At 35.3% G+C, this 12782-nt stretch overlaps 1 long non-coding RNA gene across 5 annotated transcripts; it reads right to left on the reverse strand.

The window, feature by feature from the left end:
* Positions 1-5967: 5967 nt before the first annotated feature.
* Positions 5968-12261, reverse strand: LOC124942545. 5 transcript variants are annotated; one of them, XR_007099701.1, is made up of 12 exons: positions 11961-12261; positions 11159-11299; positions 10570-10678; positions 10010-10374; positions 9625-9692; positions 9434-9531; positions 8832-8896; positions 8221-8437; positions 7070-7163; positions 6802-6977; positions 6162-6495; positions 5968-6068 (listed from the first exon to the last, which is right to left on the reverse strand). It is a non-coding gene; the product is annotated as an uncharacterized LOC124942545 (long non-coding RNA). The 5 variants fall into 5 exon arrangements; XR_007099698.1 differs by having other exon boundaries at positions 8764-8896; XR_007099699.1 differs by having other exon boundaries at positions 6162-6699; positions 8764-8896.
* Positions 12262-12782: the final 521 nt, after the last annotated feature.

Here is a 12782-nt window from a genome sequence, read left to right on the forward strand (position 1 = left end):
TGAAATGGAGATGGAGATGCTTCTGTGCTTTGGTCTTTAGATGCTTCAGTGCTTCCATGATTAAGTGACATAAACTGTTCCATCAAGCTTTTTATTCCGTTCATCCAAAAAGAACAAGTTACTTCAGATTTTACTCCAACTTGTTGAACCTCTTGCATCAATCGAGTTAGACTATTGTGACGTTTTTTTTCTTCCACGGACATATTTGAATCATAAATGTTGGTGATATTTTGATACCCACGCTTAATATCTTTACGCCACCGGTCCATTATATAATACATTGGTACCTCATTCACCCTCATTTTTTTCAACACAGCCATGATATGTCTACACAAAATACCTCTGAACTCAAACAATCGACATTCACATTTCACATTGCAATCCTTTTCGGTGTAATGTACTTTGTAAGAAACATCTCTTAGATGTTCTCCATTAACCCCCCACATGATTTCCTCAACTCTAAATATAGAAACTGAACTTTCCTCTTCAATGGCTGAGATGTCGCACAACATCAAACATCTAACTTCTACTTGAACCAATCTAAATATATCTGGAGTGTATAAGTTTTGGTATTGCCTTTCGAAGGCAAATCCACTAACAGTTGGTATCAAAGAATTAAACGATTGGAAATCCAATTTCTTTTCTCTCTCGATATTTCTCAACAGAGCCCTATCATATTGCTCGACAAATTGTTTGAGAGATGTTTTGGACTGCACGTAGTCATCAAAGAAGGTGTTCATACTTTCACTCCGTTGAGATGTTGACATCCCGGCCCAAAATTGTCCTTTGACATAAACAGGTATCCATTTAGATCTTTCCAAATACAAAGATTTCAACCAAACATTATCTTCCAACTGATAATCTTCAATTAGTCTATTCCAATCCTCTTCGCATTGTTGAATATTTATGGAATTGTATACAATGTTTTTCAGCCTCTTCTTTATTAGATGGTATTTAGTATGGATTCCAAGTTTTATAGGAAGTTTCTTCATTATATGTCACAAACAAAATCGATGATGTGTTTTAGGAAATACCTTCTCAATTGCAATCGCCATGGATCGACATTGGTTTGTGATTATGGCATTGGGAGGTCTATCATGCATACATTCCAACCAAGTTCTAAACAACCATGTGAAAGAATTTGAATCTTCACTTGACAATAACCCACATCCAAGCAAAATGGATTGACCATGATGATTAACACCAACAAACGGAGCGAAAGGCATGTCATAGCGATTTGTCAAATATGTTGTATCGAAAGAGATAACATCATGAAAATCTTCAAAGGCAGCCCTGCACCTACCATCTGCCCAAAACACGTTTTTAATTCGGGATTCCTCGTCCAAATCAATAAGGTAGAAGAAGTTTGAGTTCTTGGTTTGCATTCTTAAGAAATAATTAGTGAGTGCTTCAGCATCCCCAATCCCTAACCTCAACCGTCGTGCTTTTGTAACGTAATTTCTACATGTCCTCATTTCGGGTCCCGAAACCACCCATTTCGGGTCCCGAAACCACCCATTTCGGGTCCCGAAACCACCCATTTCGGGTCCCGAAACCACCCATTTTGGGTCCCGAAACCACCTTTCGGGTCCCGAAACAACCCATTTCGAGAAATATAAGGACCATTTCGGGTCCCGAAACCAACCATTTCGGGACAAGGAAGGACCCTTTCTTGTCCCGAAACCAACCATTTCGGGACAAGGAAGGACCCTTTCTTGTCCCGAAACCAACCATTTCGGGACAAGGAAGGACCCTTTCTTGTCCCGAAACCAACCATTTCGGGACAAGGAAAGACCCTTTCTTGTCCCCGAAACCAACCATTTCGGGACAAGGAAGGATCATTTCTTGTCCCGAAACCAACCATTTCGGGACAAGGAAGGACCATTTCTTGTCCCGAAACCATTAGATCTGTTCAGGGTACCTTTCGGGTTCAACAGGGGTGGATCTGTTTAGGTTAAGTTCTTCATCTACTGGGTTTTTCAAGTTCGGTACTTCGGTTTCCTGAAAATTCAAACAGTTTAAATCCATAAATACTTATGTAAAATCTAAACCCTAGATCTATAAAATCTAAACCCTAGATCTATTCAAAAAAAATAAAGATCTTTAAAAAGGATACCATGGAGAAGTAAATGCTGCCGTAGAAAGAAATAAATGCAGACGGAGAAGAGATATAAATGCAGCCGGAGTCGGAGAAGAGAAATAAATGATGCGTTTCAGAGAGAGAAAGAAATGCAGAAATATGAAAGCCTATTGGGTGAAAGAGGATATGCAGAAATGTAGAATTTTTTTTTCTTTTTCTCTCTCCTAGCTGGCAAGGCCACGTAGGATTCGTGGCCTTGCTTTCGCTAACCCTTCGTTGGGTTTATCATACCTCTAAATTTTATCATTCTTTTTTTTGTGATTAATAATGTATTAATGTTTAGTTAATTTATGGATGTAGAATTTGAAAGGAAATGTGAGAGTGTTTTGTCGGGTGAGGCCGATGTTTTCTACTGAATCGTGCTTAATATTTCCGTCAACTGAAACTTCAGTTGTAAATACCATAGTCCATTCCAATAATGGTATTTCTTCTATATTCGTCTTATTTATGTTTGTATTTTTTTTTAAATATTATTTTGTTTTTAAATGTTTTGCTAATCTTTTCCTAATCAGGACGCAAGAATTCGTTCTCTTTTGACCACGTCTTCCTGCCCGAAGCTTCTCAAGAAGAAGTTTTTGTAGAAATTTCTGATTTAATCAGATGTTCGTTGGATGGTTATAAGGTACAAGGTCTAAATATTTTTAATAACTTTAGAATAATTTAAATTTAAAGACTTTAAATTATTTCATTCAAATAATTTTTCTTTTGTATTTCAGGTCTGTATCTTTTCATACTGACAGATAGGTTCCGGGAAAACTCACACCATGATGAGAAGTGTGAACCAGGAGGGACTGATTCCCCGGGTTATTGATTTAATATTCGATGCCCACGGGCAAAATAGTTATAAATATTCATTGAAGGTAATCATATGTTTTACAGTAACATTTTTTAATTTTGTGTTTAATGCGTTTCTTTTACAGGCTTTAATATTAGAAGTATATAATGATCGGGTAAGAGATAGTGTCTCGAGCCACTGATCAGAATATATGTACGGTTGACTAGTGTCTCGAGACAAGGAATATATTTAAACAAAACTTATTTCTGATCAAAGACAAGTGGTCAACCGTATATATATTCTGATCAGTGGCTCGAGACACTATATCTCTTACCCGATCATTATATACTTCTAATATTAAAGCCTGTAAAAGAAACGCATTAAACACAAAATTAAAAATTGTTACTGTAAAACATATGATTACCTTCAATGAATATTTATAACTATTTTGCCCGTGGGCATCGAATATTAAATCAATAGCTCGGGAAATCAGTCCCTCCTGGTTCACACTTCCCATCATGGTGTGAGTTTTCCCGGAACCTGTCTGTCCGTATGAAAAGATACAGACCTGAAATACAAAAGAAAAATTAGTTGAATAAAATAATTTAAAGTCTTTAAATTTAAATTATTCTAAAGTTATTAAAAATATTTAGACCTTGTACCTTATAACCTTCTAACGAACATCTGATTAAATCAGAAATTTCTACAAAAACTTCTTTTTGAGAAGCTTCGGGCAGGAAGACGTGGTCAAAAGAGAACGAATTCTTGCGTCCTGATTAGGAAAAGATTAGCAAAACATTTAAAAACAAAATAATATTTTAAAAAAAAATACAAACATAAATAAGACGAATATAGAAGAAATACCATTATTGGAATGGACTATGGTATTTACAACTGAAGTTTCAGTTGAAGGAAATGTTAAGCACGATTCAGTAGAAAACATCGGCCTCACCCGACAAAACACTCTCACCTTTCCTTTCAAATTCTACATCCATAAATTAACTAAACATTAATACATTATTAATCACAAAAAAAAAGAATGATAAAATTTAGAGGTATGATAAACCCAACGAAGGGTTAGCGAAATCAAGGCCACGAATCCTACGTGGCCTTGCCAGCTAGGAGAGAGAAAAAGAAAAAAAAATTCTACATTTCTGCATATCCTCTTTCACCCAATAGGGTTTCATATTTCTGCATTTCTTTCTCTCTCTGAAACGCATCATTTATTTCTCTTCTCCGGCTCCGACTGCATTTATTTCTCTTCTCCGGCTGCATTAATTTCTTTCTACGGCAGCATTTACTTCTCCATGGTATCCTTTTTAAGGATCTTTATTTTTTTTGAATAGATCTAGGGTTTAGATTTTATAGATCTAGGGTTTAGATTTTACATAAGTATTTATGGATTTAAACTGTTTGAATTTTCAGGAAACCGAAGCACCGAACTTGAACAACCCAGTAGAACTCAGTAGATGAAGAACTTAACCTGAACAGATCCACCCATGTTGAACCCGAAAGGTACCCTGAACAGATCTAATGGTTTCGGGACAAGAAATGGTCCTTCCTTGTCCCGAAATGGTTGGTTTCGGAACAAGAAAGGGATCCTTGTCCCGAAATGGTTGGTTTCGGGTCAAGAAAGGGTCCTTCCTTGTCCCGAAATGGTTGGTTTCGGGACAAGAAATGGTCCTTCCTTGTCCCGAAATGGTTGGTTTCGGGACAAGAAAGGGTCCTTCCTTGTCCCGAAATGGTTGGTTTCGGGACAAAAATGGTCCTTCCTTGTCCCGAAATGGTTGGTTTCGGGACAAGAAAGGGTACTTCCTTGTCCCGAAATGGTTGGTTTCGGGACAAGAAAGGGTCCTTCCTTGTCCCGAAATGGTTGTTTTCGGGACCCGAAAGGGTCCTTATATTTCCCGAAATGGGTTGTTTCGGGACCCGAAAGGTGGTTTCGGGAACCAAAATGGGTGGTTTCGGGACCCGAAATGGGTGGTTTCGGGACCCGAAATGAGTGGTTTATGGATTTTTTTTTTTACGGTTTCACTTAATTTTTGCAGTCACATTCCTAGTGTTGGAATGTCATTTTCCTCCGAAGAACAACTTCTTGAATTCTACACATCATATGCCCACTTAACGGGATTCGGCATTACCAAATTAGGGAGAAAAAATGTAGGTGGTAAGAGGAAATACTTCAACGTTGGTTGTGCCAAGAGTTTTCTGAAAGAATCGAAGTCAAAAAACAAGTTTCATCAGCCTAGACCAATAACGAAGACAGATTGTAAAGCAAAGATTAATGTTGTTGTTCGAAATGAAGGGGAATATGTGATAACAAGTATTTCTCTTGAGCACAACCATTCTTTAAGCCCTAAGAGAATACGTCATGTTAGATCCTACAAAGTAATTGACGAAAATGTAAAGAGAAGATTGGATACAAACGATGAAGCTGGAATAACTGTGGCCAAAACATTTCAATCACTTGTAGTTGAAGCTGGAGAGTATGAAAACATGTCTTTCGATGAGAGGACATGTAGAAATTACGTTACAGAAGCACGACGGTTGAGGTTAGGGATTGGGGATGCTGAAGCACTCACTAATTATTTCAATTTTAGAAAAAAAAAAGGCAATAGGCTGCTCAGAAAACATAACATACATGGGGCAGCCCACTGTTTTAGTGTCTTTGAATGCGTTATTCATTTCTAATGCAAACAAGACCATCATCATTTAAATCTAGACTCATTAATCCAGTTTATCATGAAACAAAATTCCTACCATTAAGTTAAAGATCAATGTCAATTTTGAATTCAAAACAGTGAGACATTTGACTTTCCTAATTCAATTTCCAGTTTGCATCAGTTCAGAAAACAAGTGAACTTAACATGAAACAGATTTCAATGAACCGTTTTATCTGAATTTCTTGTGTTACTTACGAATTAGTAATAATACTAATTTCCTAACTAACTACATTATCAACACTGGAAGGGTATTTCTTGAAAAAAGAAAAGAAAAAAACCAATAAAAGCATGTAGGTCTTTACATTAAAAAAAGAATCTAAACAACTAACCTGATGAGCACGTTTCAAAACAGCAATATTGTTTCCATATGCAGCAAAAGTAAAATCCCCTATAGGAAGCAAGAGATCTTATTTTTTTGGCAGCTGGGGGCCTAAATTAGAAGAACACCAACAGTTAAGGGTCAACCAGCAAACGAAGATAAAAACACTAGTAAAGCAACAAACTAAACATGTCATTGCATTACCTCGGCATCTTTTCACCACTTGCCTTCCTCCACAAATAGAAAATTGCTCCTCTTGGTTTGCTGCCTTTGATGCAAGTACAGGATCTTAGGTCCAACATGATCCTCCATGACAGTAACAGAGTCATATTCAAATATCAAACTAAACCTTTGAAAAGAAATTATAAGGTAGAATGCCAAACCTTTCGTCATCAGATTCATCAATTTCATCATTAGAATCTGCTAATGCAATACTAACATCAGGTTTAAGTTGAGCAGATAGGAGCAGGGGTGGCATTACAACACTCATATAAGGTACAAAGTCCTGAGCCAGGCATTTGCAGAGCCTGGCCCATGCCTGGAACAAAATACAAGCAAAACATATGATGACGGTGAGAACATAAAAACAGGATCACTAGAACAGAAAACATATTGCACGATAGATCATCTGTCCACTTGCTCAAAGACCGTCTGTGTTTAAATTAATTTGAAAATGTAGAAGACAAAGAATTCTTTGATTTTCAATTTTTAAGAGGAAACCATCACTTAGAAGCTCAAGTTTCTGATCCAGCACAAATAACAATCACCAAGAAATGTTAAAAGAATCCAAAAAGTAAAATCAGTACAAGCAGGCCATAGGATAGACCAAGAGGGTGAAACTTACATCATCATCTGCAGAAAGACTGCGTTGATGGCCCGGCACATCATTCAAAGCAGGAATTTTTCTTTTTGAGGAACGAGTATGTGCTTGGTGAGTCTCTGGATTCTACTCATCAAAGCAGAGCATTTATCGGGACAAATCCCCTCTCCCCTCTAAATTTCCACAACATTCCTGTACAGCTTCAGTAGCATAAGAAAAGAGAGTCAAAATGTAATCAACATCACACAAAGTAATTTAAGAAGCAAAAACATAAATATGATCATCAACTCACAGCGCTTTAGAGTAACCCAAACGGATTTTGTCTTTGTATTGCGCTCAAACATACTGGTAAGCTCATTGAGAAATGGATCTGGCTGTAATAGAATCTAAGGACAGTTTTACAGAGAAAAGGGTTATACATTAGTGGCTTATAAACATACATAACTGAATATTAAAAACTGAATAGTCATTTTGATATAATTCCCTGCACAAGATGGAATCTAGATCACTGAACCTAAATTCATATAGAGAACCAATTCAAAGTCGAGCAAAGAGTTATGTTCCAAATTATGGTAATGGCTCTTCATCTGATCTCATTTCCAAAAAAATTATTCAACAAAAACATAAGTACAGGCAACTTTGATCAGATTTTATCCTTCCTCAAACATATAACATTTCCCTAATTATTAAATGTTTATGTCACATTGTAGAATGGCGTAATTATTCTTACTATGGTTATTCATTACCCACCTAGCTAGGCATACATACTCCATAGTCCATAGGATATTCTAACCACATGTCCCGATAATCTAGCTAATTAAGCTTTAGCTTGTAAGAATCTAAAGATTTTCAATTTCAAGTTAAACATTAATTGTCAAAACCCTTTTTCATACAAACAAGTTTATATATTGAAGAAAAGATGGGAGAAAATAGTATAAAGTAAAATTCCACTAATCAACATAATAATTAATATATATGAAGCCCTATATATGTTTGGTTATTAATTAGAAATGAATTTAAAAATAGAAATATACACTTAATTATGAGTATAATATAATGTTTGGCATATATAATTAGCTAAATCAGATCTATTTAATAGAATTAGACATACAATTATCTTAATTCGTTAATTATATAATAATGGACAAATGCATCTGGATGTCTTTTATTGTGTTTTATTATCTATATAATAATTAGACATACAAGAGTATTCTTATATTATTAATTAATTACACACTTAACCATTTAGCTGCTTAATTTACTAATACAAAATAGAACTTTTCAAAATGAATAGTAATTAGACTTATGTTTGACCTAATAACTTGTAAAGAATAAAGTCATGTTTATCATACTCGTAAGTCTGCATTATCCCAATTATATAAATCTGCATATCAGATTATAAGAGAAGATGCAGTACTTTTTAATAAAACAGAGATTACGTACCCGCCATTTCTTGAGCCTGTCAACGGAAGCATCATTTGTCCAGTAGATATCGAAAGGACTACACGTCGTTTCCTTGTGATCCTCCTCGTGAACATAGGCGTTGTTCCCAGCCTCAACGTCGTCGTCCAGGTGCCGCCGGTATGGCGAAGAGTTGGATGTCTCTTTCATTTTCCTTTTGTTTATCTAACTGTCGCGAGAGAGATATAAATAACACCGTCTGATCAGAAACGGACGAATGTTGATCAGTAATTAGTCATTAAAGCTCATGTGTACGTAGTAGAAGATGAAATTAACAAACGACGATAAGTTTAATTATATTTCATTTGACCTACTAAAAACAAATTAATTAATTAATTAATTAATAATACAACTCAGTTCACAAATCCAATTGCAACAGATACCAGCCACAGTTTCCAGCTAAGCCTAACAATTGAGAAAACTTCCCAAGGAAGAATATTATGATCACCTATCATCAACATAAACAACACAGTATTATTATTAATATTATTATTATATCATCATTCATGCATGCATAAGGCATACCAAAAATTGGATCAAAGATAAAGCATTTTGTATGAGTTTGTTTCCAAATTACACTCTGGCAAGTAAACCTTTAATGTATGGTTAAGTTGTGCCCAGTCTAAATATTCACAAACCAAAGCAGTTAGCAACCTTCCTGCACAATAATTAAGACTGTCAATCTGCAAGAATAAGAGAAAATAGAGCATACAGATAAATATACATGCCACATAATTGTTTCGCCTACTTCAATACAAACAAACGAAAAGTTACATTTTAAATGCAGAAACATAGCACTGAACAACTTTACTATCATGCCGCCTCAGTTCATAATATCTACATGCTGAATTATCACCTGGAATATATATGAACTTTTTATCCTTAAAAAAGTGATCATACTAGATGATTGTAACAGAGTTGATTGCCCATATCACAAATTTAGTTTTCTTGCAAGGAATTTGTGAAAATTATCCTTCAAAATACCTAGTTACACAAAATACTTATGTACTAAGTATCTAATTGATCTAGCTAACTTGTAACAAGAAATTAGACTAATGCAATGGCAACATGAAACGGTGATATGATATCCCTATTTAGAAACACCTAGATAACAAAAACAAATGGCCAAATGACAAGATTTTCTTGTCATAAAACCTCCTATACTTTGAGTCAACTTCAGTAAGGTAGTAAGTACCTAGAGCTAGAAGGTTGCAGTCCTTATTTGTCACAAAACCGTTGGCCAAATCCCTCGTGAACATTTTGTGAAAATAAAATTATCTTTGATGCGATATCCTGCATTATTACACTTTTCAACATTAGTAAAGCAATATCCTGTATTTCTTTCTTTATAGCAACTGAGATTTAAGGAAGATGATGATGACACACCTCTCCTCCGTAAACAGTCATCACATGCAGAGTAAAATCCACTCCCGCAGTACTAGTGAATAATTCCCCTTCAAAATCAGGATAACACTTGTTAAATAACCCTAGTTTGTCTCAAAATTATGGAAAACTCTGATAATTTCTAGGATTCACAGAATTGTAATGATACAAACACTAGATTAAGAACAATCTCCATTGCAAATTTCAATAATACAGTTCATACTTCATATATCCCTCATACAAACCTTAAATGAAGAACAATCTCCATTCAAAATTTCAATAATACAGTTCATACATCATATATCTCTCTCAGGATAAATAAATAGACAATGATCGCATTTACTGCCTGATAATGAATCATTACGATCTTCAATAAGGATTAACTTACCTAAAGAAGCAAGTACTTTCCAGTCCTCGACCTCGTTTGGAAGTGAACTCCGACTTCGGCGATGTTAATGTAAATCCGGTGAGCGACGGCGACACAACCGGAATCATCAAATTAACGTTGGCGTAGTACTTCCTTGGCCGTCCTCTCTTCTTCTTCCTACTCAGATCGCCGCTGCTGACTATGGATGTGACTCCTGTGCTCATTACGGCGTTTGAACAAGTGTTAATAACCGCCCTATTTACGATCGGCGGAGCTGGTACGAAAGGCATACTCACCGGCGGCGATGATTCGTTCTCGGAAAGAGAAAGCGAAGCAGATCGCCACTGTCCTTCTCTTGCATCAAAGATAAAAGTTGAAACCCTAACCTGATAGAGGAGAGGAGGCGAATTTCAATAATACAGTTCTTACTTCATATATCCCTCATACAAACCTTAAATGAAGAACAATCTCCATTCAAAATTTCAATAATACAGTTCGTACATCATATATCTCTCTCAGGATAAATAAATAGACAATGATCGCATTTACTGCCTGATAATCTTCAATAAGGATTAACTTACCTAAAGAAGCAAGTACTTTCCAGTCCTCGACCTCGTTTGGAAGTGAACTCCTACTTCGGCGATGTTAATGTAAATACGGTGAGCGACGGCGACACAACCTGAAACTAGCCTTCATAACAACTAATGTAAAATTAGGTCCAAACTACAACATGATCATTTGGATATTGAAAGGCTAGGAGAAGAGAGATCTTAGGTGACTCAGAATCAAGAAGACCCAAATAGTCCCCTTCAACAGTTCAATCATTTAGCATCTCGTATCAATTGTAATAACACAATCAGAAGTCTCCTTTGTCTAGAACATTAAAAGATTCCATAACTTATTGAAATGGGGTTTGTATAGAGCTTTTCCAGGAATCAACTCCAGTGGAGCTAATGCATAAAAATGAAGGCCAATTCAAAGATAATTAGTTCAATAGATAGTGGTTCAACTACACAACAAGCAAAAGCAAGATCACAATCACAGACAATAAAAGCATTAAGATTTATTGTTAATGATGTGGGCTTTGGAAAAATTCATGCTTTCAACAATTTTCAGTTCAGAAACTGAGTTTCCCAATCTATACGAAAATGGGACAGGAAAAGAGAAAACCTTGGCGTGATTCCAAGTGTTGCTGACAGTGAGTGGACCATTATGTTTGATGATACCGTAGAGGCTTTCAGCAATGGATGCCGCCTCTTGAAAGGGGACTTTAGGGCTGATCCCCTCCCGCAGTACTAGTGAACAATTCCCCTTCAAAATCAGGATAACACTTGTTAAATAACCCTAGTTTGTCTCAAAATTATGGAAAACTCTGATAATTTCTGCTGACAGATTAAAGGGAAAGTGGAAACCAAAAGAATGAAACTTTTCTGCTGTTCCAAAAATATGGCTTAACACCTTTTGATTACTGCTCTTATGCACAGATACTAAAGTAATTGAACACTACACCTAATTGTTAGTCCAACTATCAACATGTAGAGAGGGAGTTCTTAGTCACTCCAAACACATTCATCTCATCTGGCTTACTTGCATCACCTAATTGAAAATGAAAATGAAAGAAACAAAATACATAGCTTCAATCGAAACGAAATGGTGATCTTAAGACAGAAGCATACAGTTCTTCTTCATATTTTTAAAATTCTTAAATCATCTGTTTCATGCATTTAATAACAACAGGCAGAAATGAAACCAGTTCAAACACAGGACCTGCACAGCCAGATTCTGAAGCAAATTTAAATTCGTTTTTTTTTAATCTAATTCAACAATACAGAAATGTTCGTGTTCTACTCTAAGATCAGAACAAAAGAAACAAAATTCTAGAAAAGGTAAGACAATTTTCTATTCAATCAGTTTTTGGAAATCCAATACACAAACCCATATGTTAATCGGAATCAAAAGCATATGAACTTACAGGTTCACAAAGGAGACGATATTGCTGATCCCTAGAGCTAATAAAGGGGGATCTACCTCTAATGCATCAGAAAGAGAGGTTATTCGAGCTTTCCTTTGCCAAAATCGCTCAAGATTCTCCCCCCTCAGAACCACACCGTTCTCCCCCTTTATCTTATATTTCTTCTTCGGCCGCCTCGCGATCCTCCTCCAGGTGAGAGAAAAGAATAGACGAAGCTGAAAATGGAAAGGAGCATCTGGTGCGTGTTGGACTTGGAGAAGAAGGAAGGGAAAGCGCTGTCTTGGTGCCTTGCTGCCTTGGCCCCGTTTGGTTTGAGACATTTTTTCTTCTTCTTTAATCTGCAAAACGATACAAGCAAATCAAAAAAGTATAATATCATTTCAAGTTATTTTTAATTTGTTGATTTATTTATTTTATTAGAATGAAAAAAAAAATATAATAACATTTCAAGTTATTTTTAATTTGTTGATTTATTTATTTTATTAGAATGAGACCTAAATTTAAATGATAAGTTTGGTGTAAAATGGGAGGTCTATAATTATATATTAATTATATATTATAAATTTATAACATGTTCGAGAGGTGTTGTTAGTTAAATTTAAAAAAAATTATAACTTAATTAATAAATTTTGAATTTTATAACAAATATATCAAAATAAAAAATAAAAAATTATAAAGTTGGAAATGAATTTTAGTCCACTAAAATTATGTAGGAATATTTTAAAATTTTATTTTCAAATTAAATAAACCCTTATTATTTATAATATTATATTTATTTATCTCTATATTCTTGTTTGACCATTATTTTATTTCTTTTTTTCT

This window comes from Impatiens glandulifera, chromosome 6 (assembly GCF_907164915.1).
Source record: "Impatiens glandulifera chromosome 6, dImpGla2.1, whole genome shotgun sequence".
NCBI lineage: Eukaryota > Viridiplantae > Streptophyta > Magnoliopsida > Ericales > Balsaminaceae > Impatiens > Impatiens glandulifera.